This window comes from Spea bombifrons, chromosome 4, assembly GCF_027358695.1.
Source record: "Spea bombifrons isolate aSpeBom1 chromosome 4, aSpeBom1.2.pri, whole genome shotgun sequence".
NCBI lineage: Eukaryota > Metazoa > Chordata > Amphibia > Anura > Pelobatidae > Spea > Spea bombifrons.
In genome coordinates this window covers 103,650,325-103,671,920 of record NC_071090.1, presented here as the reverse complement: position 1 = coordinate 103,671,920, position 21,596 = coordinate 103,650,325, and the positions used below count along the sequence as shown (strand labels likewise).

The 21,596-nt window shown below is 44.2% G+C and overlaps 57 non-coding genes across 57 annotated transcripts; all 57 read right to left on the bottom strand.

Moving 5' to 3' along the window:
- Positions 1–329: 329 nt before the first annotated feature.
- On the bottom strand, positions 330–401 carry TRNAH-GUG (transfer RNA histidin (anticodon GUG)). Its single transcript has one exon. It is a non-coding gene; the product is annotated as a tRNA-His (tRNA).
- A 3-nt stretch (positions 402–404) lies between these two features.
- TRNAR-ACG (transfer RNA arginine (anticodon ACG)) lies at positions 405–477 on the bottom strand. The gene has a single exon. It is a non-coding gene; the product is annotated as a tRNA-Arg (tRNA).
- A 463-nt stretch (positions 478–940) lies between these two features.
- Positions 941–1,012, bottom strand: TRNAH-GUG (transfer RNA histidin (anticodon GUG)). The gene has a single exon. It is a non-coding gene; the product is annotated as a tRNA-His (tRNA).
- Positions 1,013–1,015: 3 nt separating this feature from the next.
- Positions 1,016–1,088, bottom strand: TRNAR-ACG (transfer RNA arginine (anticodon ACG)). Its single transcript has one exon. It is a non-coding gene; the product is annotated as a tRNA-Arg (tRNA).
- Positions 1,089–1,533: 445 nt separating this feature from the next.
- Positions 1,534–1,605, bottom strand: TRNAH-GUG (transfer RNA histidin (anticodon GUG)). The gene has a single exon. It is a non-coding gene; the product is annotated as a tRNA-His (tRNA).
- Positions 1,606–1,608: 3 nt separating this feature from the next.
- TRNAR-ACG (transfer RNA arginine (anticodon ACG)) lies at positions 1,609–1,681 on the bottom strand. Its single transcript has one exon. It is a non-coding gene; the product is annotated as a tRNA-Arg (tRNA).
- A 462-nt stretch (positions 1,682–2,143) lies between these two features.
- On the bottom strand, positions 2,144–2,215 carry TRNAH-GUG (transfer RNA histidin (anticodon GUG)). Its single transcript has one exon. It is a non-coding gene; the product is annotated as a tRNA-His (tRNA).
- Positions 2,216–2,218: 3 nt separating this feature from the next.
- TRNAR-ACG (transfer RNA arginine (anticodon ACG)) lies at positions 2,219–2,291 on the bottom strand. Its single transcript has one exon. It is a non-coding gene; the product is annotated as a tRNA-Arg (tRNA).
- A 477-nt stretch (positions 2,292–2,768) lies between these two features.
- Positions 2,769–2,840, bottom strand: TRNAH-GUG (transfer RNA histidin (anticodon GUG)). The gene has a single exon. It is a non-coding gene; the product is annotated as a tRNA-His (tRNA).
- A 3-nt stretch (positions 2,841–2,843) lies between these two features.
- Positions 2,844–2,916, bottom strand: TRNAR-ACG (transfer RNA arginine (anticodon ACG)). The gene has a single exon. It is a non-coding gene; the product is annotated as a tRNA-Arg (tRNA).
- A 463-nt stretch (positions 2,917–3,379) lies between these two features.
- Positions 3,380–3,451, bottom strand: TRNAH-GUG (transfer RNA histidin (anticodon GUG)). The gene has a single exon. It is a non-coding gene; the product is annotated as a tRNA-His (tRNA).
- Positions 3,452–3,990: 539 nt separating this feature from the next.
- Positions 3,991–4,062, bottom strand: TRNAH-GUG (transfer RNA histidin (anticodon GUG)). The gene has a single exon. It is a non-coding gene; the product is annotated as a tRNA-His (tRNA).
- Positions 4,063–4,065: 3 nt separating this feature from the next.
- Positions 4,066–4,138, bottom strand: TRNAR-ACG (transfer RNA arginine (anticodon ACG)). The gene has a single exon. It is a non-coding gene; the product is annotated as a tRNA-Arg (tRNA).
- A 231-nt stretch (positions 4,139–4,369) lies between these two features.
- On the bottom strand, positions 4,370–4,442 carry TRNAR-ACG (transfer RNA arginine (anticodon ACG)). Its single transcript has one exon. It is a non-coding gene; the product is annotated as a tRNA-Arg (tRNA).
- Positions 4,443–4,905: 463 nt separating this feature from the next.
- TRNAH-GUG (transfer RNA histidin (anticodon GUG)) lies at positions 4,906–4,977 on the bottom strand. The gene has a single exon. It is a non-coding gene; the product is annotated as a tRNA-His (tRNA).
- A 3-nt stretch (positions 4,978–4,980) lies between these two features.
- On the bottom strand, positions 4,981–5,053 carry TRNAR-ACG (transfer RNA arginine (anticodon ACG)). Its single transcript has one exon. It is a non-coding gene; the product is annotated as a tRNA-Arg (tRNA).
- A 477-nt stretch (positions 5,054–5,530) lies between these two features.
- TRNAH-GUG (transfer RNA histidin (anticodon GUG)) lies at positions 5,531–5,602 on the bottom strand. Its single transcript has one exon. It is a non-coding gene; the product is annotated as a tRNA-His (tRNA).
- A 3-nt stretch (positions 5,603–5,605) lies between these two features.
- TRNAR-ACG (transfer RNA arginine (anticodon ACG)) lies at positions 5,606–5,678 on the bottom strand. The gene has a single exon. It is a non-coding gene; the product is annotated as a tRNA-Arg (tRNA).
- Positions 5,679–6,140: 462 nt separating this feature from the next.
- Positions 6,141–6,212, bottom strand: TRNAH-GUG (transfer RNA histidin (anticodon GUG)). Its single transcript has one exon. It is a non-coding gene; the product is annotated as a tRNA-His (tRNA).
- Positions 6,213–6,215: 3 nt separating this feature from the next.
- Positions 6,216–6,288, bottom strand: TRNAR-ACG (transfer RNA arginine (anticodon ACG)). The gene has a single exon. It is a non-coding gene; the product is annotated as a tRNA-Arg (tRNA).
- A 156-nt stretch (positions 6,289–6,444) lies between these two features.
- On the bottom strand, positions 6,445–6,516 carry TRNAH-GUG (transfer RNA histidin (anticodon GUG)). The gene has a single exon. It is a non-coding gene; the product is annotated as a tRNA-His (tRNA).
- A 3-nt stretch (positions 6,517–6,519) lies between these two features.
- On the bottom strand, positions 6,520–6,592 carry TRNAR-ACG (transfer RNA arginine (anticodon ACG)). Its single transcript has one exon. It is a non-coding gene; the product is annotated as a tRNA-Arg (tRNA).
- A 446-nt stretch (positions 6,593–7,038) lies between these two features.
- TRNAH-GUG (transfer RNA histidin (anticodon GUG)) lies at positions 7,039–7,110 on the bottom strand. Its single transcript has one exon. It is a non-coding gene; the product is annotated as a tRNA-His (tRNA).
- A 3-nt stretch (positions 7,111–7,113) lies between these two features.
- On the bottom strand, positions 7,114–7,186 carry TRNAR-ACG (transfer RNA arginine (anticodon ACG)). The gene has a single exon. It is a non-coding gene; the product is annotated as a tRNA-Arg (tRNA).
- Positions 7,187–7,738: 552 nt separating this feature from the next.
- Positions 7,739–7,811, bottom strand: TRNAR-ACG (transfer RNA arginine (anticodon ACG)). The gene has a single exon. It is a non-coding gene; the product is annotated as a tRNA-Arg (tRNA).
- Positions 7,812–8,274: 463 nt separating this feature from the next.
- On the bottom strand, positions 8,275–8,346 carry TRNAH-GUG (transfer RNA histidin (anticodon GUG)). The gene has a single exon. It is a non-coding gene; the product is annotated as a tRNA-His (tRNA).
- A 3-nt stretch (positions 8,347–8,349) lies between these two features.
- On the bottom strand, positions 8,350–8,422 carry TRNAR-ACG (transfer RNA arginine (anticodon ACG)). Its single transcript has one exon. It is a non-coding gene; the product is annotated as a tRNA-Arg (tRNA).
- A 231-nt stretch (positions 8,423–8,653) lies between these two features.
- Positions 8,654–8,726, bottom strand: TRNAR-ACG (transfer RNA arginine (anticodon ACG)). Its single transcript has one exon. It is a non-coding gene; the product is annotated as a tRNA-Arg (tRNA).
- Positions 8,727–9,188: 462 nt separating this feature from the next.
- On the bottom strand, positions 9,189–9,260 carry TRNAH-GUG (transfer RNA histidin (anticodon GUG)). Its single transcript has one exon. It is a non-coding gene; the product is annotated as a tRNA-His (tRNA).
- A 3-nt stretch (positions 9,261–9,263) lies between these two features.
- On the bottom strand, positions 9,264–9,336 carry TRNAR-ACG (transfer RNA arginine (anticodon ACG)). Its single transcript has one exon. It is a non-coding gene; the product is annotated as a tRNA-Arg (tRNA).
- Positions 9,337–9,492: 156 nt separating this feature from the next.
- Positions 9,493–9,564, bottom strand: TRNAH-GUG (transfer RNA histidin (anticodon GUG)). The gene has a single exon. It is a non-coding gene; the product is annotated as a tRNA-His (tRNA).
- A 3-nt stretch (positions 9,565–9,567) lies between these two features.
- Positions 9,568–9,640, bottom strand: TRNAR-ACG (transfer RNA arginine (anticodon ACG)). The gene has a single exon. It is a non-coding gene; the product is annotated as a tRNA-Arg (tRNA).
- A 799-nt stretch (positions 9,641–10,439) lies between these two features.
- Positions 10,440–10,511, bottom strand: TRNAH-GUG (transfer RNA histidin (anticodon GUG)). Its single transcript has one exon. It is a non-coding gene; the product is annotated as a tRNA-His (tRNA).
- A 3-nt stretch (positions 10,512–10,514) lies between these two features.
- Positions 10,515–10,587, bottom strand: TRNAR-ACG (transfer RNA arginine (anticodon ACG)). Its single transcript has one exon. It is a non-coding gene; the product is annotated as a tRNA-Arg (tRNA).
- A 538-nt stretch (positions 10,588–11,125) lies between these two features.
- Positions 11,126–11,198, bottom strand: TRNAR-ACG (transfer RNA arginine (anticodon ACG)). Its single transcript has one exon. It is a non-coding gene; the product is annotated as a tRNA-Arg (tRNA).
- Positions 11,199–11,354: 156 nt separating this feature from the next.
- TRNAH-GUG (transfer RNA histidin (anticodon GUG)) lies at positions 11,355–11,426 on the bottom strand. The gene has a single exon. It is a non-coding gene; the product is annotated as a tRNA-His (tRNA).
- Positions 11,427–11,429: 3 nt separating this feature from the next.
- On the bottom strand, positions 11,430–11,502 carry TRNAR-ACG (transfer RNA arginine (anticodon ACG)). The gene has a single exon. It is a non-coding gene; the product is annotated as a tRNA-Arg (tRNA).
- A 446-nt stretch (positions 11,503–11,948) lies between these two features.
- Positions 11,949–12,020, bottom strand: TRNAH-GUG (transfer RNA histidin (anticodon GUG)). The gene has a single exon. It is a non-coding gene; the product is annotated as a tRNA-His (tRNA).
- Positions 12,021–12,023: 3 nt separating this feature from the next.
- TRNAR-ACG (transfer RNA arginine (anticodon ACG)) lies at positions 12,024–12,096 on the bottom strand. Its single transcript has one exon. It is a non-coding gene; the product is annotated as a tRNA-Arg (tRNA).
- A 1,146-nt stretch (positions 12,097–13,242) lies between these two features.
- Positions 13,243–13,315, bottom strand: TRNAR-ACG (transfer RNA arginine (anticodon ACG)). The gene has a single exon. It is a non-coding gene; the product is annotated as a tRNA-Arg (tRNA).
- Positions 13,316–13,777: 462 nt separating this feature from the next.
- On the bottom strand, positions 13,778–13,849 carry TRNAH-GUG (transfer RNA histidin (anticodon GUG)). The gene has a single exon. It is a non-coding gene; the product is annotated as a tRNA-His (tRNA).
- Positions 13,850–13,852: 3 nt separating this feature from the next.
- On the bottom strand, positions 13,853–13,925 carry TRNAR-ACG (transfer RNA arginine (anticodon ACG)). Its single transcript has one exon. It is a non-coding gene; the product is annotated as a tRNA-Arg (tRNA).
- A 156-nt stretch (positions 13,926–14,081) lies between these two features.
- On the bottom strand, positions 14,082–14,153 carry TRNAH-GUG (transfer RNA histidin (anticodon GUG)). The gene has a single exon. It is a non-coding gene; the product is annotated as a tRNA-His (tRNA).
- A 3-nt stretch (positions 14,154–14,156) lies between these two features.
- TRNAR-ACG (transfer RNA arginine (anticodon ACG)) lies at positions 14,157–14,229 on the bottom strand. Its single transcript has one exon. It is a non-coding gene; the product is annotated as a tRNA-Arg (tRNA).
- Positions 14,230–15,028: 799 nt separating this feature from the next.
- On the bottom strand, positions 15,029–15,100 carry TRNAH-GUG (transfer RNA histidin (anticodon GUG)). The gene has a single exon. It is a non-coding gene; the product is annotated as a tRNA-His (tRNA).
- Positions 15,101–15,103: 3 nt separating this feature from the next.
- Positions 15,104–15,176, bottom strand: TRNAR-ACG (transfer RNA arginine (anticodon ACG)). Its single transcript has one exon. It is a non-coding gene; the product is annotated as a tRNA-Arg (tRNA).
- A 477-nt stretch (positions 15,177–15,653) lies between these two features.
- On the bottom strand, positions 15,654–15,725 carry TRNAH-GUG (transfer RNA histidin (anticodon GUG)). The gene has a single exon. It is a non-coding gene; the product is annotated as a tRNA-His (tRNA).
- A 3-nt stretch (positions 15,726–15,728) lies between these two features.
- Positions 15,729–15,801, bottom strand: TRNAR-ACG (transfer RNA arginine (anticodon ACG)). Its single transcript has one exon. It is a non-coding gene; the product is annotated as a tRNA-Arg (tRNA).
- Positions 15,802–16,264: 463 nt separating this feature from the next.
- On the bottom strand, positions 16,265–16,336 carry TRNAH-GUG (transfer RNA histidin (anticodon GUG)). Its single transcript has one exon. It is a non-coding gene; the product is annotated as a tRNA-His (tRNA).
- Positions 16,337–16,339: 3 nt separating this feature from the next.
- Positions 16,340–16,412, bottom strand: TRNAR-ACG (transfer RNA arginine (anticodon ACG)). Its single transcript has one exon. It is a non-coding gene; the product is annotated as a tRNA-Arg (tRNA).
- A 231-nt stretch (positions 16,413–16,643) lies between these two features.
- Positions 16,644–16,716, bottom strand: TRNAR-ACG (transfer RNA arginine (anticodon ACG)). The gene has a single exon. It is a non-coding gene; the product is annotated as a tRNA-Arg (tRNA).
- A 462-nt stretch (positions 16,717–17,178) lies between these two features.
- On the bottom strand, positions 17,179–17,250 carry TRNAH-GUG (transfer RNA histidin (anticodon GUG)). The gene has a single exon. It is a non-coding gene; the product is annotated as a tRNA-His (tRNA).
- A 3-nt stretch (positions 17,251–17,253) lies between these two features.
- Positions 17,254–17,326, bottom strand: TRNAR-ACG (transfer RNA arginine (anticodon ACG)). Its single transcript has one exon. It is a non-coding gene; the product is annotated as a tRNA-Arg (tRNA).
- Positions 17,327–17,482: 156 nt separating this feature from the next.
- TRNAH-GUG (transfer RNA histidin (anticodon GUG)) lies at positions 17,483–17,554 on the bottom strand. Its single transcript has one exon. It is a non-coding gene; the product is annotated as a tRNA-His (tRNA).
- A 3-nt stretch (positions 17,555–17,557) lies between these two features.
- Positions 17,558–17,630, bottom strand: TRNAR-ACG (transfer RNA arginine (anticodon ACG)). The gene has a single exon. It is a non-coding gene; the product is annotated as a tRNA-Arg (tRNA).
- A 552-nt stretch (positions 17,631–18,182) lies between these two features.
- Positions 18,183–18,255, bottom strand: TRNAR-ACG (transfer RNA arginine (anticodon ACG)). The gene has a single exon. It is a non-coding gene; the product is annotated as a tRNA-Arg (tRNA).
- A 453-nt stretch (positions 18,256–18,708) lies between these two features.
- On the bottom strand, positions 18,709–18,780 carry TRNAH-GUG (transfer RNA histidin (anticodon GUG)). The gene has a single exon. It is a non-coding gene; the product is annotated as a tRNA-His (tRNA).
- Between the last annotated feature and the right edge of the window lie 2,816 nt (positions 18,781–21,596).

The following is a 21,596-nucleotide window of genomic DNA, read 5'->3' as shown; positions in this document are numbered from 1 at the left end:
TAGGGTGCTAAAATACGCCAAAAAAGAAGAAAAAAAGGAGAAAGAAAAAAAGGAGCTTCCTGATCATGAAAAATGGTGGCCAAGTAGTTGGCTTGTTCCCACAAGCAAAAGGAAAGGTAGAAATGCTTGCTTGAAAGCACAGTGAAGATATTTCTGCTAGTTACCTCTCATTGTTTTCAATTTGTGTCAGACTCTTTCTTCCCAAGTGAATGGAATGTGCACTTGAGCACGCGCAGCCTCTAATGAACAGGTGTTGAGAGAACATATCCGTAACAAGGAATTCTGGACAGGAGCTTGAAAGGTCCTGTAGCAATTTAGAAAAAGTAGAGTGCCGTGACCCGGATTCGAACCGGGGTTGCTGCGGCCACAACGCAGAGTACTAACCACTATACGATCACGGCAGGCGAGCCAGGTAGGAGTCGAACCTACAATCTTCTGATCCGTAGTCAGACGCGTTATCCATTGCGCCACTGGCCCACACATGTAAAAAGTTGGATATCCGTTGCTTTAGTGAGAAGATTGAGGTAGCTTCTTGAGAGCATAAAAGAGTGAGACTTCATGTTTTCTAGAAAGTGAGCTATGGCAGGCAAATTATTTGGTAGGAAATGACTAAACAATGTAGAGATAGGGTGCTAAAATACGCCAAAGGAGAAAGAAAAAAAGGAGCTTCCTTATCATGAAAAATGGTGGCCAAGTAGTCGGCTTGTTCCCACAAGCAAAAGGAAAGGTAGAAATGCTTGCTTGAAAGCACAGTGAAGATATTTCTGCTAGTTACCTCTCATTGTTTTCCATTTGTGTCAGACTCTTTCTTCCCAAGTGAATGGAATGTGCACTTGAGCACGCGCAGCCTCTAATGAACAGGTGTTGAGAGAACATATCCGTAACAAGGAATTCTGGACAGGAGCTTGAAAGGTCCTGTAGCAATTTAGAAAAAGTACAGTGCCGTGACCCGGATTCGAACCAGGGTTGCTGCGGCCACAACGCAGAGTACTAACCACTATACGATCACAGCAGGCGAGCCAGGTAGGAGTCAAACCTACAATCTTCTGATCCGTAGTCAAACGCGTTATCCATTGCGCCACTGGCCCACACATGTGAAAAGTTGGATATCCGTTGCTTTAGTGAGAAGATTGAGGTAGCTTCTTGAGAGCATAAAAGAGTGAGACTTCATGTTTTCTAGAAAGTGAGCTATGGCAGGCAAATTATTTGGTAGGAAATGACTAAACAATGTAGAGATAGGGTGCTAAAATACGCCAAAAAAGAAGAAAAAAAGGAGCTTCCTGATCATGAAAAATGGTGGCCAAGTAGTTGGCTTGTTCCCACAAGCAAAAGGAAAGGTAGAAATGCTTGCTTGAAAGCACAGTGAAGATATTTCTGCTAGTTACCTCTCATTGTTTTCCATTTGTGTCAGACTCTTTCTTCCCAAGTGAATGGAATGTGCACTTGAGCACGCGCAGCCTCTAATGAACAGGTGTTGAGAGAACATATCCGTAACAAGGAATTCTGGACAGGAGCAATTTAGAAAAAGTAGAGTGCCGTGACCCGGATTCGAACCGGGGTTGCTGCAGCCACAACGCAGAGTACTAACCACTATACGATCACGGCAGGCGAGCCAGGTAGGAGTCGAACCTACAATCTTCTGATCCGTAGTCAGACGCGTTATCCATTGCGCCACTGGCCCACACATGTGAAAAGTTGGATATCCGTTGCTTTAGTGAGAAGATTGAGGTAGCTTCTTGAGAGCATAAAAGAGTGAGACTTCATGTTTTCTAGAAAGTGAGCTATGGCAGGCAAATTATTTGGTAGGAAATGACTAAACAATGTAGAGATAGGGTGCTAAAATACGCCAAAAAAGAAGAAAAAAAGGAGCTTCCTGATCATGAAAAATGGTGGCCAAGTAGTTGGCTTGTTCCCACAAGCAAAAGGAAAGGTAGAAATACTTGCTTGAAAGCACAGTGAAGATATTTCTGCTAGTTACCTCTCATTGTTTTCCATTTGTGTCAGACTCTTTCTTCCCAAGTGAATGGAATGTGCACTTGAGCACGCGCAGCCTCTAATGAACAGGTGTTGAGAGAACAGATCCGTAACAAGGAATTCTGGACAGGAGCTTGAAAGGTCCTGTAGAAATTTAGAAAAAGTAGAGTGCCGTGACCCGGATTCGAACCGGGGTTGCTGCGGCCACAACGCAGAGTACTAACCACTATACGATCACGGCAGGCGAGCCAGGTAGGAGTCGAACCTACAATCTTCTGATCCGTAGTCAGACGCGTTATCCATTGCGCCACTGGCCCACACATGTGAAAAGTTGGATATCCGTTGCTTTAGTGAGAAGATTGAGGTAGCTTCTTGAGAGCATAAAAGAGTGAGACTTCATGTTTTCTAGAAAGTGAGCTATGGCAGGCAAATTATTTGGTAGGAAATGACTAAACAATGCAGAGATAGGGTGCTAAAATACGCCAAAAAAGAAGAAAAAAAGGAGAAAGAAAAAAAGGAGCTTCCTGATCATGAAAAATGGTGGCCAAGTAGTTGGCTTGTTCCCACAAGCAAAAGGAAAGGTAGAAATGCTTGCTTGAAAGCACAGTGAAGATATTTCTGCTAGTTACCTCTCATTGTTTTCAATTTGTGTCAGACTCTTTCTTCCCAAGTGAATGGAATGTGCACTTGGGCACGCGCAGCCTCTAATGAACAGGTGTTGAGAGAACATATCCGTAACAAGGAATTCTGGACAGGAGCTTGAAAGGTCCTGTAGCAATTTAGAAAGAGTAGAGTGCCGAGACCCGGATTCGAACCGGGGTTGCTGCGGCCACAACGCAGAGTACTAACCACTATACGATCACGGCAGGCGAGCCAGGTAGGAGTCGAACCTATAATCTTCTGATCCGTAGTCAGACGCGTTATCCATTGCGCCACTGGCCCACACATGTGAAAAGTTGGATATCCGTTGCTTTAGTGAGAAGATTGAGGTAGCTTCTTGAGAACATAAAAGAGTGAGACTTCATGTTTTCTAGAAAGTGAGCTATGGCAGGCAAATTATTTGGTAGGAAATGACTAAACAATGTAGAGATAGGGTGCTAAAATACGCCAAAGGAGAAAGAAAAAAAGGAGCTTCCTGATCATGAAAAATGGTGGCCAAGTAGTTGGCTTGTTCCCACAAGCAAAAGGAAAGGTAGAAATGCTTGCTTGAAAGCACAGTGAAGATATTTCTGCTAGTTACCTCTCATTGTTTTCCATTTGTGTCAGACTCTTTCTTCCCAAGTGAATGGAATGTGCACTTGAGCACGCGCAGCCTCTAATGAACAGGTGTTGAGAGAACATATCCGTAACAAGGAATTCTGGACAGGAGCTTGAAAGGTCCTGTAGCAATTTAGAAAAAGTACAGTGCCGTGACCCGGATTCGAACCGGGGTTGCTGCGGCCACAACGCAGAGTACTAACCACTATACGATCACAGCAGGCGAGGCAGGTAGGAGTCGAACCTACAATTTTCTGATCCGTAGTCAAACGCGTTATCCATTGCGCCACTGGCCCACACATGTGAAAAGTTGGATATCCGTTGCTTTAGTGAGAAGATTGAGGTAGCTTCTTGAGAGCATAAAAGAGTGAGACTTCATGTTTTCTAGAAAGTGAGCTATGGCAGGCAAATTATTTGGTAGGAAATGACTAAACAATGTAGAGATAGGGTGCTAAAATACGCCAAAGGAGAAAGAAAAAAAGGAGCTTCCTGATCATGAAAAATGGTGGCCAAGTAGTTGGCTTGTTCCCACAAGCAAAAGGAAAGGTAGAAATGCTTGCTTGAAAGCACAGTGAAGATATTTCTGCTAGTTACCTCTCATTGTTTTCCATTTGTGTCAGACTCTTTCTTCCCAAGTGAATGGAATGTGCACTTGAGCACGCGCAGCCTCTAATGAACAGGTGTTGAGAGAACATATCCGTAACAAGGAATTCTGGACAGGAGCTTGAAAGGTCCTGTAGCAATTTAGAAAAAGCGCAGTGCCGTGACCCGGATTCGAACCGGGGTTGCTGCGGCCACAACGCAGAGTACTAACCACTATACGATCACGGCAGGCGAGCCAGGTAGGAGTCGAACCTACAATCTTCTGATCCGTAGTCAGACGCGTTATCCATTGCGCCACTGGCCCACACATGTGAAAAGTTGGATTCCATTTGTGTCAGACTCTTTCTTCCCAAGTGAATGGAATGTGCACTAGAGAACGCGCAGCCTCTAATGAACAGGTGTTGAGAGAACATATCCGTAACAAGGAATTCTGGACAGGAGCAATTTAGAAAAAGTAGAGTGCCGGGACCCGGATTCGAACCGGGGTTGCTGCGGCCACAACGCAGAGTACTAACCACTATACGATCACGGCAGGCGAGCCAGGTAGGAGTCGAACCTACAATCTTCTGATCCGTAGTCAGACGCGTTATCCATTGCGCCACTGGCCCACACATGTAAAAAGTTGGATATCCGTTGCTTTAGTGAGAAGATTGAGGTAGCTTCTTGAGAGCATAAAAGAGTGAGACTTCATGTTTTCTAGAAAGTGAGCTATGGCAGGCAAATTATTTGGTAGGAAATGACTAAACAATGTAGAGATAGGGTGCTAAAATACGCCAAAGGAGAAAGAAAAAAAGGAGCTTCCTGATCATGAAAAATGGTGGCCAAGTAGTTGGCTTGTTCCCACAAGCAAAAGGAAAGGTAGAAATGCTTGCTTGAAAGCACAGTGAAGATATTTCTGCTAGTTACCTCTCATTGTTTTCCATTTGTGTCAGACTCTTTCTTCCCAAGTGAATGGAATGTGCACTTGAGCACGCGCAGCCTCTAATGAACAGGTGTTGAGAGAACATATCCGTAACAAGGAATTCTGGACAGGAGCTTGAAAGGTCCTGTAGCAATTTAGAAAAAGTACAGTGCCGTGACCCGGATTCGAACCGGGGTTGCTGCGGCCACAACGCAGAGTACTAACCACTATACGATCACAGCAGGCGAGCCAGGTAGGAGTCGAACCTACAATCTTCTGATCCGTAGTCAGACGCGTTATCCATTGCGCCACTGGCCCACACATGTGAAAAGTTGGATATCCGTTGCTTTAGTGAGAAGATTGAGGTAGCTTCTTGAGAGCATAAAAGAGTGAGACTTCATGTTTTCTAGAAAGTGAGCTATGGCAGGCAAATTATTTGGTAGGAAATGACTAAACAATGTAGAGATAGGGTGCTAAAATACGCCAAAAAAGAAGAAAAAAAGGAGAAAGAAAAAAAGGAGCTTCCTGATCATGAAAAATGGTGGCCAAGTAGTTGGCTTGTTCCCACAAGCAAAAGGAAAGGTAGAAATGCTTGCTTGAAAGCACAGTGAAGATATTTCTGCTAGTTACCTCTCATTGTTTTCCATTTGTGTCAGACTCTTTCTTCCCAAGTGAATGGAATGTGCACTTGAGCACTCGCAGCCTCTACTGAACAGGTTTTGAGAGAACATTTCCGTAACAAGGAATTCTGGACAGGAGCTTGAAAGGTCCTGTAGCAATTTAGAAAAAGTGCAGTGCCGTGACCCGGATTCGAACCGGGGTTGCTGCGGCCACAACGCAGAGAACTAACCACTATACTACCACGGCAGGCGAGCCAGGTAGGAGTCGAACCTACAATCTTCTGAGCCGTAGTCAGACGCGTTATCCATTGCGCCACTGGCCCACACATGTGAAAAGTTGGATATCCGTTGCTTTAGTGAGAAGATTGAGGTAGCTTCTTGAGAGCATAAAAGAGTGAGACTTCATGTTTTCTAGAAAGTGAGCTATGGCAGGCAAATTATTTGGTAGGAAATGACTAAACAATGTAGAGATAGGGTGCTAAAATACGCCAAAAAAGAAGAAAAAAAGGAGCTTCCTGATCATGAAAAATGGTGGCCAAGTAGTTGGCTTGTTCCCACAAGCAAAAGGAAAGGTAGAAATGCTTGCTTGAAAGCACAGTGAAGATATTTCTGCTAGTTACCTCTCATTGTTTTCCATTTGTGTCAGACTCTTTCTTCCCAAGTGAATGGAATGTGCACTTGAGCACGCGCAGCCTCTAATGAACAGGTGTTGAGAGAACATATCCGTAACAAGGAATTCTGGACAGGAGCTTGAAAGGTCCTGTAGCAATTTAGAAAAAGTGCAGTGCCGTGACCCGGATTTGAACCGGGGTTGCTGCGGCCACAACGCAGAGTACTAACCACTATACGATCACGGCAGGCGAGCCAGGTAGGAGTCGAACCTACAATCTTCTGATCCGTAGTCAGACGCGTTATCCATTGCGCCACTGGCCCACACATGTGAAAAGTTGGATTCCATTTGTGTCAGACTCTTTCTTCCCAAGTGAATGGAATGTGCACTTGAGCACGCGCAGCCTCTAATGAACAGGTGTTGAGAGAACATATCCGTAACAAGGAATTCTGGACAGGAGCAATTTAGAAAAAGTAGAGTGCCGTGACCCGGATTCGAACCGGGGTTGCTGCGGCCACAACGCAGAGTACTAACCACTATACGATCACGGCAGGCGAGCCAGGTAGGAGTCGAACCTACAATCTTCTGATCCGTAGTCAGACGCGTTATCCATTGCGCCACTGGCACACACATGTAAAAAGTTGGATATCCGTTGCTTTAGTGAGAAGATTGAGGTAGCTTCTTGAGAGCATAAAAGAGTGAGACTTCATGTTTTCTAGAAAGTGAGCTATGGCAGGCAAATTATTTGGTAGGAAATGACTAAACAATGTAGAGATAGGGTGCTAAAATACGCCAAAGGAGAAAGAAAAAAAGGAGCTTCCTGATCATGAAAAATGGTGGCCAAGTAGTTGGCTTGTTCCCACAAGCAAAAGGAAAGGTAGAAATGCTTGCTTGAAAGCACAGTGAAGATATTTCTGCTAGTTACCTCTCATTGTTTTCCATTTGTGTCAGACTCTTTCTTCCCAAGTGAATGGAATGTGCACTTGAGCACGCGCAGCCTCTAATGAACAGGTGTTGAGAGAACATATCCGTAACAAGGAATTCTGGACAGGAGCAATTTAGAAAAAGTAGAGTGCCGTGACCCGGATTTGAACCGGGGTTGCTGCGGCCACAACGCAGAGTACTAACCACTATACGATCACGGCAGGCGAGCCAGGTAGGAGTCGAACCTACAATCTTCTGATCCGTAGTCAGACGCGTTATCCATTGCGCCACTGGCCCACACATGTGAAAAGTTGGATATCCGTTGCTTTAGTGAGAAGATTGAGGTAGCTTCTTGAGAGCATAAAAGAGTGAGACTTCATGTTTTCTAGAAAGTGAGCTATGGCAGGCAAATTATTTGGTAGGAAATGACTAAACAATGTAGAGATAGGGTGCTAAAATACGCCAAAAAAGAAGAAAAAAAGGAGAAAGAAAAAAAGGAGCTTCCTGATCATGAAAAATGGTGGCCAAGTAGTTGGCTTGTTCCCACAAGCAAAAGGAAAGGTAGAAATGCTTGCTTGAAAGCACAGTGAAGATATTTCTGCTAGTTACCTCTCATTGTTTTCAATTTGTGTCAGACTCTTTCTTCCCAAGTGAATGGAATGTGCACTTGGGCACGCGCAGCCTCTAATGAACAGGTGTTGAGAGAACATATCCGTAACAAGGAATTCTGGACAGGAGCTTGAAAGGTCCTGTAGCAATTTAGAAAAAGTAGAGTGCCGTGACCCGGATTCGAACAGAGGTTGCTGCGGCCACAACGCAGAGTACTAACCACTATACGATCACGGCAGGCGAGCCAGGTAGGAGTCGAACCTATAATCTTCTGATCCGTAGTCAGACGCGTTATCCATTGCACCACTGGCCCACACATGTAAAAAGTTGGATATCCGTTGCTTTAGTGAGAAGATTGAGGTAGCTTCTTGAGAGCATAAAAGAGTGAGACTTCATGTTTTCTAGAAAGTGAGCTATGGCAGGCAAATTATTTGGTAGGAAATGACTAAACAATGTAGAGATAGGGTGCTAAAATACGCCAAAGGAGAAAGAAAAAAAGGAGCTTCCTGATCATGAAAAATGGTGGCCAAGTAGTTGGCTTGTTCCCACAAGCAAAAGGAAAGGTAGAAATGCTTGCTTGAAAGCACAGTGAAGATATTTCTGCTAGTTACCTCTCATTGTTTTCCATTTGTGTCAGACTCTTTCTTCCCAAGTGAATGGAATGTGCACTTGAGCACTCGCAGCCTCTACTGAACAGGTGTTGAGAGAACATTTCCGTAACAAGGAATTCTGGACAGGAGCTTGAAAGGTCCTGTAGCAATTTAGAAAAAGTGCAGTGCCGTGACCCGGATTCGAACCGGGGTTGCTGCGGCCACAACGCAGAGTACTAACCACTATACGATCACGGCAGGCGAGCCAGGTAGGAGCCGAACCTACAATCTTCTGATCCGTAGTCAGACGCGTTATCCATTGCGCCACTGGCCCACACATGTGAAAAGTTGGATTCCATTTGTGTCAGACTCTTTCTTCCCAAGTGAATGGAATGTGCACTTGAGCACGCGCAGCCTCTAATGAACAGGTGTTGAGAGAACATATCCGTAACAAGGAATTCTGGACAGGAGCAATTTAGAAAAAGTAGAGTGCCGTGACACGGATTCGAACCGGGGTTGCTGCGGCCACAACGCAGAGTACTAACCACTATACGATCACGGCAGGCGAGCCAGGTAGGAGTCGAACCTACAATCTTCTGAGCCGTAGTCAGACGCGTCATCCATTGCGCCACTGGCCCACACATGTGAAAAGTTGGATATCCGTTGCTTTAGTGAGAAGATTGAGGTAGCTTCTTGAGAGCATAAAAGAGTGAGACTTCATGTTTTCTAGAAAGTGAGCTATGGCAGGCAAATTATTTGGTAGGAAATGACTAAACAATGTAGAGATAGGGTGCTAAAATACGCCAAAAAAGAAGAAAAAAAGGAGCTTCCTGATCATGAAAAATGGTGGCCAAGTAGTTGGCTTGTTCCCACAAGCAAAAGGAAAGGTAGAAATGCTTGCTTGAAAGCACAGTGAAGATATTTCTGCTAGTTACCTCAAATTGTTTTCCATTTGTGTCAGACTCTTTCTTCCCAAGTGAATGGAATGTGCACTTGAGCACGCGCAGCCTCTAATGAACAGGTGTTGAGAGAACATATCCGTAACAAGGAATTCTGGACAGGAGCTTGAAAGGTCCTGTAGCAATTTAGAAAAAGCGCAGTGCCGTGACCCGGATTCGAACCGGGGTTGCTGCGGCCACAACGCAGAGTACTAACCACTATACGATCACGGCAGGCGAGCCAGGTAGGAGTCGAACCTACAATCTTCTGATCCGTAGTCAGACGCGTTATCCATTGCGCCACTGGCCCACACATGTGAAAAGTTGGATTCCATTTGTGTCAGACTCTTTCTTCCCAAGTGAATGGAATGTGCACTTGAGAACGCGCAGCCTCTAATGAACAGGTGTTGAGAGAACATATCCGTAAGAAGGAATTCTGGACAGGAGCAATTTAGAAAAAGTAGAGTGCCGTGACCCGGATTCGAACCGGGGTTGCTGCGGCCACAACGCAGAGTACTAACCACTATACGATCACGGCAGGCGAGCCGGGTAGGAGTCGAACCTACAATCTTCTGATCCGTAGTCAGACGCGTTATCCATTGCGCCACTGGCCCACACACGTAAAAAGTTGGATATCCGTTGCTTTAGTGAGAAGATTGAGGTAGCTTCTTGAGAGCATAAAAGAGTGAGACTTCATGTTTTCTAGAAAGTGAGCTATGGCAGGCAAATTATTTGGTAGGAAATGACTAAACAATGTAGAGATAGGGTGCTAAAATACGCCAAAGGAGAAAGAAAAAAAGGAGCTTCCTGATCATGAAAAATGGTGGCCAAGTAGTTGGCTTGTTCCCACAAGCAAAAGGAAAGGTAGAAATGCTTGCTTGAAAGCACAGTGAAGATATTTCTGCTAGTTACCTCTCATTGTTTTCCATTTGTGTCAGACTCTTTCTTCCCACACATGTGAAAAGTTGGATATCCGTTGCTTTAGTGAGAAGATTGAGGTAGCTTCTTGAGAGCATAAAAGAGTGAGACTTCATGTTTTCTAGAAAGTGAGCTATGGCAGGCAAATTATTTGGTAGGAAATGACTAAACAATGTAGAGATAGGGTGCTAAAATACGCCAAAAAAGAAGAAAAAAAGGAGCTTCCTGATCATGAAAAATGGTGGCCAAGTAGTTGGCTTGTTCCCACAAGCAAAAGGAAAGGTAGAAATACTTGCTTGAAAGCACAGTGAAGATATTTCTGCTAGTTACCTCTCATTGCTTTCCATTTGTGTCAGACTCTTTCTTCCCAAGTGAATGGAATGTGCACTTGAGCACGCGCAGCCTCTAATGAACAGGTGTTGAGAGAACAGATCCGTAACAAGGAATTCTGGACAGGAGCTTGAAAGGTCCTGTAGCAATTTAGAAAAAGTAGAGTGCCGTGACCCGGATTCGAACCGGGGTTGCTGCGGCCACAACGCAGAGTACTAACCACTATACGATCACGGCAGGCGAGCCAGGTAGGAGTCAAACCTACAATCTTCTGATCCGTAGTCAGACGCGTTATCCATTACGCCACCGGCCCACACATGTGAAAAGTTGGATATCCGTTGCTTTAGTGAGAAGATTGAGGTAGCTTCTTGAGAGCATAAAAGAGTGAGACTTCATGTTTTCTAGAAAGTGAGCTATGGCAGGCAAATTATTTGGTAGGAAATGACTAAACAATGTAGAGATAGGGTGCTAAAATACGCCAAAGGAGAAAGAAAAAAAGGAGCTTCCTGATCATGAAAAATGGTGGCCAAGTAGTTGGCTTGTTCCCACAAGCAAAAGGAAAGGTAGAAATGCTTGCTTGAAAGCACAGTGAAGATATTTCTGCTAGTTACCTCTCATTGTTTTCCATTTGTGTCAGACTCTTTCTTCCCAAGTGAATGGAATGTGCACTTGAGCACGCGCAGCCTCTAATGAACAGGTGTTGAGAGAACATATCCGTAACAAGGAATTCTGGACAGGAGCTTGAAAGGTCCTGTAGCAATTTAGAAAAAGTGCAGTGCCGTGACCCGGATTCGAACCGGGGTTGCTGCGGCCACAACGCAGAGTACTAACCACTATACGATCACGGAAGGCGAGCCAGGTAGGAGTCGAACCTACAATCTTCTGATCCGTAGTCAGACGCGTTATCCATTGGGCCACTGGCCCACACATGTGAAAAGTTGGATTCCATTTGTGTCAGACTCTTTCTTCCCAAGTGAATGGAATGTGCACTTGAGAACGCGCAGCCTCTAATGAACAGGTGTTGAGAGAACATATCCGTAACAAGGAATTCTGGACAGGAGCAATTTAGAAAAAGTAGAGTGCCGTGACCCGGATTCGAACCGGGGTTGCTGCAGCCACAACGCAGAGTACTAACCACTATACGATCACGGCAGGCGAGCCAGGTAGGAGTCGAACCTACAATCTTCTGATCCGTAGTCAGACGCGTTATCCATTGTGCCACTGGCCCACACATGTAAAACGTTGGATATCCGTTGCTTTAGTGAGAAGATTGAGGTAGCTTCTTGAGAGCATAAAAGAGTGAGACTTCATGTTTTCTAGAAAGTGAGCTATGGCAGGCAAATTATTTGGTAGGAAATGACTAAACAATGTAGAGATAGGGTGCTAAAATACGCCAAAGGAGAAAGAAAAAAAGGAGCTTCCTGATCATGAAAAATGGTGGCCAAGTAGTTGGCTTGTTCCCACAAGCAAAAGGAAAGGTAGAAATGCTTGCTTGAAAGCACAGTGAAGATATTTCTGCTAGTTACCTCTCATTGTTTTCCATTTGTGTCAGACTCTTTCTTCCCAAGTGAATGGAATGTGCACTTGAGCACGCGCAGCCTCTAATGAACAGGTGTTGAGAGAACATATCCGTAACAAGGAATTCTGGACAGGAGCAATTTAGAAAAAGTAGAGTGCCGTGACCCGGATTCGAACCGGGGTTGCTGCGGCCACAACGCAGAGTACTAACCACTATACGATCACGGCAGGCGAGCCAGGTAGGAGTCGAACCTACAATTTTCTGATCCGTAGTCAGACGCGTTATCCATTGCGCCACTGGCCCACACATGTGAAAAGTTGGATATCCGTTGCTTTAGTGAGAAGATTGAGGTAGCTTCTTGAGAGCATAAAAGAGTGAGACTTCATGTTTTCTAGAAAGTGAGCTATGGCAGGCAAATTATTTGGTAGGAAATGACTAAACAATGTAGAGATAGGGTGCTAAAATACGCCAAAAAAGAAGAAAAAAAGGAGAAAGAAAAAAAGGAGCTTCCTGATCATGAAAAATGGTGGCCAAGTAGTTGGCTTGTTCCCACAAGCAAAAGGAAAGGTAGAAATGCTTGCTTGAAAGCACAGTGAAGATATTTCTGCTAGTTACCTCTCATTGTTTTCAATTTGTGTCAGACTCTTTCTTCCCAAGTGAATGGAATGTGCACTTGGGCACGCGCAGCCTCTAATGAACAGGTGTTGAGAGAACATATCCGTAACAAGGAATTCTGGACAGGAGCTTGAAAGGTCCTGTAGCAATTTAGAAAAAGTAGAGTGCCGTGACCCGGATTCGAACAGGGGTTGCTGCGGCCACAACGCAGAGTACTAACCACTATACGATCACGGCAGGCGAGCCAAGTAGGAGTCGAACATATAATCTTCTGATCCGTAGTCAGACGCGTTATCCATTGCACCACTGGCCCACACATGTAAAAAGCTGGATATCCGTTGCTTTAGTGAGAAGATTGAGGTAGCTTCTTGAGAGCATAAAAGAGTGAGACTTCATGTTTTCTAGAAAGTGAGCTATGGCAGGCAAATTATTTGGTAGGAAATGACTAAACAATGTAGAGATAGGGTGCTAAAATACGCCAAAGGAGAAAGAAAAAAAGGAGCTTCCTGATCATGAAAAATGGTGGCCAAGTAGTTCGCTTGTTCCCACAAGCAAAAGGAAAGGTAGAAATGCTTGCTTGAAAGCACAGTGAAGATATTTCTGCTAGTTACCTCTCATTGTTTTCCATTTGTGTCAGACTCTTTCTTCCCAAGTGAATGGAATGTGCACTTGAGCACGCGCAGCCTCTAATGAACAGGTGTTGAGAGAACATATCCGTAACAAGGAATTCTGGACAGGAGCAATTTAGAAAAAGTAGAGTGCCGTGACACGGATTCGAACCGGGGTTGCTGCGGCCACAACGCAGAGTACTAACCACTATACGATCACGGCAGGCGAGCCAGGTAGGAGTCGAACCTACAATCTTCTGAGCCGTAGTCAGACGCGTCATCCATTGCGCCACTGGCCCACACATGTGAAAAGTTGGATATCCGTTGCTTTAGTGAGAAGATTGAGGTAGCTTCTTGAGAGCATAAAAGAGTGAGACTTCATGTTTTCTAGAAAGTGAGCTATGGCAGGCAAATTATTTGGTAGGAAATGACTAAACAATGTAGAGATAGGGTGCTAAAATACGCCAAAAAAGAAGAAAAAAAGGAGCTTCCTGATCATGAAAAATGGTGGCCAAGTAGTTGGCTTGTTCCCACAAGCAAAAGGAAAGGTAGAAATGCTTGCTTGAAAGCACAGTGAAGATATTTCTGCTAGTTACCTCTCATTGTTTTCCATTTGTGTCAGACTCTTTCTTCCCAAGTGAATGGAATGTGCACTTGAGCACGCGCAGCCTCTAATGAACAGGTGTTGAGAGAACATATCCGTAACAAGGAATTCTGGACAGGAGCTTGAAAGGTCCTGTAGCAATTTAGAAAAAGCGCAGTGCCGTGACCCGGATTCGAACCGGGGTTGCTGCGGCCACAACGCAGAGTACTAACCACTATACGATCACGGCAGGCGAGCCAGGTAAGAGTCGAACCTACAATCTTCTGATCCGTAGTCAGACGCGTTATCCATTGCGCCACTGGCCCACACATGTGAAAAGTTGGATTCCATTTGTGTCAGACTCTTTCTTCCCAAGTGAATGGAATGTGCACTTGAGAACGCGCAGCCTCTAATGAACAGGTGTTGAGAGCACATATCCGTAAGAAGGAATTCTGGACAGGAGCAATTTAGAAAAAGTAGAGTGCCGCGACCCGGATTCGAACCGGGGTTGCTGCGGCCACAACGCAGAGTACTAACCACTATACGATCACGGCAGGCGAGCCAGGTAGGAGTCGAACCTACAATCTTCTGATCCGTAGTCAGACGCGTTATCCATTGCGCCACTGGCCCACACACGTAAAAAGTTGGATATCCGTTGCTTTAGTGAGAAGATTGAGGTAGCTTCTTGAGAGCATAAAAGAGTGAGACTTCATGTTTTCTAGAAAGTGAGCTATGGCAGGCAAATTATTTGGTAGGAAATGACTAAACAATGTAGAGATAGGGTGCTAAAATAAGCCAAAGGAGAAAGAAAAAAAGGAGCTTCCTGATCATGAAAAATGGTGGCCAAGTAGTTGGCTTGTTCCCACAAGCAAAAGGAAAGGTAGAAATGCTTGCTTGAAAGCACAGTGAAGATATTTCTGCTAGTTACCTCTCATTGTTTTCCATTTGTGTCAGACTCTTTCTTCCCACACATGTGAAAAGTTGGATATCCGTTGCTTTAGTGAGAAGATTGAGGTAGCTTCTTGAGAGCATAAAAGAGTGAGACTTCATGTTTTCTAGAAAGTGAGCTATGGCAGGCAAATTATTTGGTAGGAAATGACTAAACAATGTAGAGATAGGGTGCTAAAATACGCCAAAAAAGAAGAAAGAAAGGAGCTTCCTGATCATGAAAAATGGTGGCCAAGTAGTTGGCTTGTTCCCACAAGCAAAAGGAAAGGTAGAAATACTTGCTTGAAAGCACAGTGAAGATATTTCTGCTAGTTACCTCTCATTGCTTTCCATTTGTGTCAGACTCTTTCTTCCCAAGTGAATGGAATGTGCACTTGAGCACGCGCAGCCTCTAATGAACAGGTGTTGAGAGAACAGATCCGTAACAAGGAATTCTGGACAGGAGCTTGAAAGGTCCTGTAGCAATTTAGAAAAAGTAGAGTGCCGTGACCCGGATTCGAACCGGGGTTGCTGCGGCCACAACGCAGAGTACTAACCACTATACGATCACGGCAGGCGAGCCAGGTAGGAGTCGAACCTACAATCTTCTGATCCGTAGTCAGACGCGTTATCCATTACGCCACCGGCCCACACACGTGAAAAGTTGGATATCCGTTGCTTTAGTGAGAAGATTGAGGTAGCTTCTTGAGAGCATAAAAGAGTGAGACTTCATGTTTTCTAGAAAGTGAGCTATGGCAGGCAAATTATTTGGTAGGAAATGACTAAACAATGTAGAGATAGGGTGCTAAAATACGCCAAAAAAGAAGAAAAAAAGGAGAAAGAAAAAAAGGAGCTTCCTGATCATGAAAAATGGTGGCCAAGTAGTTGGCTTGTTCCCACAAGCAAAAGGAAAGGTAGAAATGCTTGCTTGAAAGCACAGTGAAGATATTTCTGCTAGTTACCTCTCATTGTTTTCAATTTGTGTCAGACTCTTTCTTCCCAAGTGAATGGAATGTGCACTTGAGCACGCGCAGCCTCTAATGAACAGGTGTTGAGAGAACATATCCGTAACAAGGAATTCTGGACAGGAGCTTGAAAGGTCCTGTAGCAATTTAGAAAAAGTACAGTGCCGTGACCCGGATTCGAACCGGGGTTGCTGCGGCCACAACGCAGAGTACTAACCACTATACGATCACAGCAGGCGAGCCAGGTAGGAGTCGAACCTACAATCTTCTGATCCGTAGTCAGACGCGTTATCCATTGCGCCACTGGCCCCCACATGTGAAAAGTTGGATATCCGTTGCTTTAGTGAGAAGATTGAGGTAGCTTCTTGAGAGCATAAAAGAGTGAGACTTCATGTTTTCTAGAAAGTGAGCTATGGCAGGCAAATTATTTGGTAGGAAATGACTAAACAATGTAGAGATAGGGTGCTAAAATACGCCAAAGGAGAAAGAAAAAAAGGAGCTTCCTGATCATGAAAAATGGTGGCCAAGTAGTTGGCTTGTTCCCACAAGCAAAAGGAAAGGTAGAAATGCTTGCTTGAAAGCACAGTGAAGATATTTCTGCTAGTTACCTCTCATTGTTTTCCATTTGTGTCAGACTCTTTCTTCCCAAGTGAATGGAATGTGCACTTGAGCACTCGCAGCCTCTACTGAACAGGTGTTGAGAGAACATTTCCGTAACAAGGAATTCTGGACAGGAGCTTGAAAGGTCCTGTAGCAATTTAGAAAAAGTGCAGTGCCGTGACCCGGATTCGAACCGGGGTTGCTGCGGCCACAACGCAGAGTACTAACCGCTATACGATCACGGCAGGCGAGCCAGGTAGGAGTCGAACCTACAATCTTCTGATCCGTAGTCAGACGCGTTATCCATTGCGCCACTGGCCCACACATGTGAAAAGTTGGATTCCATTTGTGTCAGACTCTTTCTTCCCAAGTGAATGGAATGTGCACTTGAGCACGCGCAGCCTCTAATGAACAGGTGTTGAGAGAACATATCCGTAAGAAGGAATTCTGGACAGGAGCAATTTAGAAAAAGTAGAGTGCCGTGACACGGATTCGAACCGGGGTTGCTGCGGCCACAACGCAGAGTACTAACCACTATACGATCACGGCAGGCGAGCCAGGTAGGAGTCGAACCTACAATCTTCTGAGCCGTAGTCAGACGCGTTATCCATTGCGCCACTGGCCCACACATGTGAAAAGTTGGATATCCGTTGCTTTAGTGAGAAGATTGAGGTAGCTTCTTGAGAGCATAAAAGAGTGAGACTTCATGTTTTCTAGAAAGTGAGCTATGGCAGGCAAATTATTTGGTAGGAAATGACTAAACAATGTAGAGATAGGGTGCTAAAATACGCCAAAAAAGAAGAAAAAAAGGAGCTTCCTGATCATGAAAAATGGTGGCCAAGTAGTTGGCTTGTTCCCACAAGCAAAAGGAAAGGTAGAAATGCTTGCTTGAAAGCACAGTGAAGATATTTCTGCTAGTTACCTCTCATTGTTTTCCATTTGTGTCAGACTCTTTCTTCCCAAGTGAATGGAATGTGCACTTGAGCACGCGCAGCCTCTAATGAACAGGTGTTGAGAGAACATATCCGTAACAAGGAATTCTGGACAGGAGCTTGAAAGGTCCTGTAGCAATTTAGAAAAAGCGCAGTGCCGTGACCCGGATTCAAACCGGGGTTGCTGCGGCCACAACGCAGAGTACTAACCACTATACGATCACGGCAGGCGAGCCAGGTAGGAGTCGAACCTACAATCTTTTGATCCGTAGTCAGACGCGTTATCCATTGCGCCACTGGCCCACACATGTGAAAAGTTGGATTCCATTTGTGTCAGACTCTTTCTTCCCAAGTGAATGGAATGTGCACTTGAGAACGCGCAGCCTCTAATGAACAGGTGTTGAGAGAACATATCCGTAACAAGGAATTCTGGACAGGAGCAATTTAGAAAAAGTAGAGTGCCGTGACCCGGATTCGAACCGGGGTTGCTGCGGCCACAACGCAGAGTACTAACCACTATACGATCACGGCAGGCGAGCCAGGTAGGAGTCGAACCTACAATCTTCTGATCCGTAGTCAGACGCGTTATCCATTGCGCCACTGGCCCACACATGTAAAAAGTTGGATATCCGTTGCTTTAGTGAGAAGATTGAGGTAGCTTCTTGAGAGCATAAAAGAGTGAGACTTCATGTTTTCTAGAAAGTGAGCTATGGCAGGCAAATTATTTGGTAGGAAATGACTAAACAATGTAGAGATAGGGTGCTAAAATACGCCAAAAAAGAAGAAAAAAAGGAGAAAGAAAAAAAGGAGCTTCCTGATCATGAAAAATGGTGGCCAAGTAGTTGGCTTGTTCCCACAAGCAAAAGGAAAGGTAGAAATGCTTGCTTGAAAGCATAGTGAAGATATTTCTGCTAGTTACCTCTCATTGTTTTCCATTTGTGTCAGACTCTTTCTTCCCAAGTGAATGGAATGTGCACTTGAGCACGCGCAGCCTCTAATGAACAGGTGTTGAGAGAACATATCCGTAACAAGGAATTCTGGACAGGAGCTTGAAAGGTCCTGTAGCAATTTAGAACAAGTACAGTGCCGTGACCCGGATTCGAACCGGGGTTGCTGCGGCCACAAGGCAGAGTACTAACCACTATACGATCACGGCAGGCGAGCCAGGTAGGAGTCGAACCTACAATCTTCTGATCCGTAGTCAGACGCGTTATCCATTGCGCCACTGGCCCACACATGTGAAAAGTTGGATATCCGTTGCTTTAGTGAGAAGATTGAGGTAGCTTCTTGAGAGCATAAAAGAGTGAGACTTCATGTTTTCTAGAAAGTGAGCTATGTTATTTGGTAGGAAATGACTAAACAATGTAGAGATAGGGTGCTAAAATACGCCAAAAAAGAAGAAAAAAAGGAGCTTCCTGATCATGAAAAATGGTGGCCAAGTAGTTGGCTTGTTCCCACAAGCAAAAGGAAAGGTAGAAATGCTTGCTTGAAAGCACAGTGAAGATGTTTCTGCTAGTTACCTCTCATTGTTTTCCATTTGTGTCAGACTCTTTCTTCCCAAGTGAATGGAATGTGCACTTGAGCACGCGCAGCCTCTAATGAACAGGTGTTGAGAGAACATATCCGTAACAAGGAATTCTGGACAGGAGCTTGAAAGGTCCTGTAGCAATTTAGAAAACGTAGAGTGCCGTAACCCGGATTCGAACCGGGGTTGCTGCGGCCACAACGCAGAGTACTAACCACTATACGATCACGGCAGGCGTCGAACCTACAATCTTCTGATCCGTAGTCAGACGCGTTATCCATTGCGCCACTGGCCCACACATTTAATAAGTTGGATATCCGTTGCTTTAGTGAGAAGATTGAGGTAGCTTCTTGCGAGCATAAAAGAGTGAGACGTCATGTTTTCTAGAAAGTGAGCTATGGCAGGCAAATTATTTGGTAGGAAATGACTAAACAATGTAGAGATAGGGTGCTAAAATACGCCAAAAAAGAAGAAAAAAAGGAGCTTCCTGATCATGAAAAATGGTGGCCAAGTAGTTGGCTTGTTCCCACAAGCAAAAGGAAAGGTAGAAATGCTTGCTTGAAAGCACAGTGAAGATATTTCTGCTAGTTACCTCTCATTGTTTTCCATTTGTGTCAGACTCTTTCTTCCCAAGTGAATGGAATGTGCACTTGAGCACGCGCAGCCTCTAATGAACAGGTGTTGAGAGAACATATCCGTAACAAGGAATTCTGGACAGGAGCTTGAAAGGTCCTGTAGCAATTTAGAAAAAGTAGAGCGCCGTGAACAGGATTCGAACCGGGGTTGCTGCGGCCACAACGCAGAGTACTAACCAGGGGCGTACCTAGAGTATTTGGCACCCGGGGCGGATCCTGTAAGTGGCACCCCCCCCCCAAATGTAAAGACATCTACAAAATTATGTTGGCAAGAATATTTATTGCACCAATTTTTAAACTGTATGTCAACTGTAAACAACAAGAAATCTGAAAAAAATAAATTAATAACTTGTAAGTAAAATAAATATGTTTAAATAACATTTACTGAACATATAATAGTGCTTTCTTTAATAACCCCCCCCCCCCAAAAAACAACAAGTTTCTAAGAAGCCCTAACAAATGAGTGACAAACATTACAAATTAAGTACTGGCTAAGCAGCTAAAGACACTATAAACTAAAAAAAATTCTGATATTATAATCAGGAGTCACCATAACATTGTTCTCTTTTTATTTAAGCATTTGCATATATAGTGGTGTTGCCATGTCGACTCATGATTATATATACCATATGAACCAGACACTGACTGTGGTATAGCATGACACCTATCACTATATACTGAGCCAGGCAGTGACGGTGGTACAGCATAATGCCTATCACTCTATACTGAGACAGACATTGACGGTGGTGCAGCTTAAGTAATTTCATTATATATTGAGGCAAACATTACAGTGAAACAGCATAACTCCTATCACTATACACTGAGCCAGATACTACAGTGGAACAGCATAACACCTATCACTATAACTGAGCCAGATATTGATGGTGGTACAGCATAACCGCTATCTTTATATACTGAGCTAGACACTTATAGTAGTACAACATAACTATCATTATACAATGAGGCAGACATTGACAGTTGTGCAGCACAACTGCTATCATTATATACTGAGACACGCGCTGACAGTAGTACAACATAACTGTTTCCATTATATACTGAGGCACGCGCTGACGGTGGTACAACATAACTGTTAATATATACTGAGGCCCACATTGCCGGTGATACAGGATAACACCTATCACTTTATACTGAGCACACATTGACGGTGGGGCAGCGTAATCCATATCACTATACATTGACCCTGACATTTACAATAATGCAGCATAACCCATATCACTATATAGAAAGCCATTGATGTGGTGTAGGCCTACCACTTCAGTGTCTGGCTTAGTATATAGTGGTAGGGGTTATGCTGCATTATTGTAAATGTCTAGATCGATGTATAGTGATAGGGATTATGTTGTACTGCCCTCAACTGCAGATCAGGGGAAGACTGTGAGAGTCAGCACAGCCTTCCCTTCTTCTGACTGCACCGTGACATTGGGAGGTCCTCTCCCCGTAATCATCCCCAAAGTCCATTTGTCCCCTACGTCACTAAACCACAACTCTCTTTTAATTACTCCCTTTAGTTCAGGTATAGATCAAATAAACAACACATGGAAACAGCACGTGCAACTGAATAAGACATAAATATCCTGTATTTACAGGTATACATAAATAATGTATGGAAACATAGCATTGCAGGTATAAATCAACAGAACACACAAACCCAGCATTGCAGGTATAGATCAACTGGAAATCACTCAGCACTGAAGGTATAGATCAAATAAACAACACATGGAAACAGCACCCCAGGTATTGATCAACTGAATAAGACATACAAATCCTGTATTTGCTGGTAAACATAAATAATGTATAGAAACATAGCATAGCAGATATAGACCAACACATTAACACACAAACCCAGCTTTTCAGGTATTGATCAATTGGAATTCACATAAAAACTCAGCATTAAAGTTATAGATAAAACACCCTAAATTACAGGCATAGATCACAGATTGCACACCCCAAAGCCAGCGTCCACATTGCCCACATAGAACCTGACCAGCACCCTGCGGTGGGGGTGCAAGGCCTCTGTCTCCCAGCTCTGCCACTGTACTGAACAGTATAGAGTGATGGGAGTTATGATGTACTTTAGAGCATAATTATAATGAAAAAGACATTGGAAATGGTACAGCATAACACCCATCACTCTCACACATTTACCAATCCACAGATTCCACACATACCAATCCACAGATTCCACACATACCAATCCACAGATTCCACACATACTAATCCACACATACACCAATCCACAGATTCCACACATACCAATCCACTCTCACTGTCACTCAGTCTTAATGAATGATTTCCTACCTTCTTTTCTACTTCTTTTCTTCTTACAGCAGTCTTTTCTTTTTACAGCAGTCTTCCTCTTCGCTCCTCTTCTTCTGTCTTCTTCCGGGTCAGA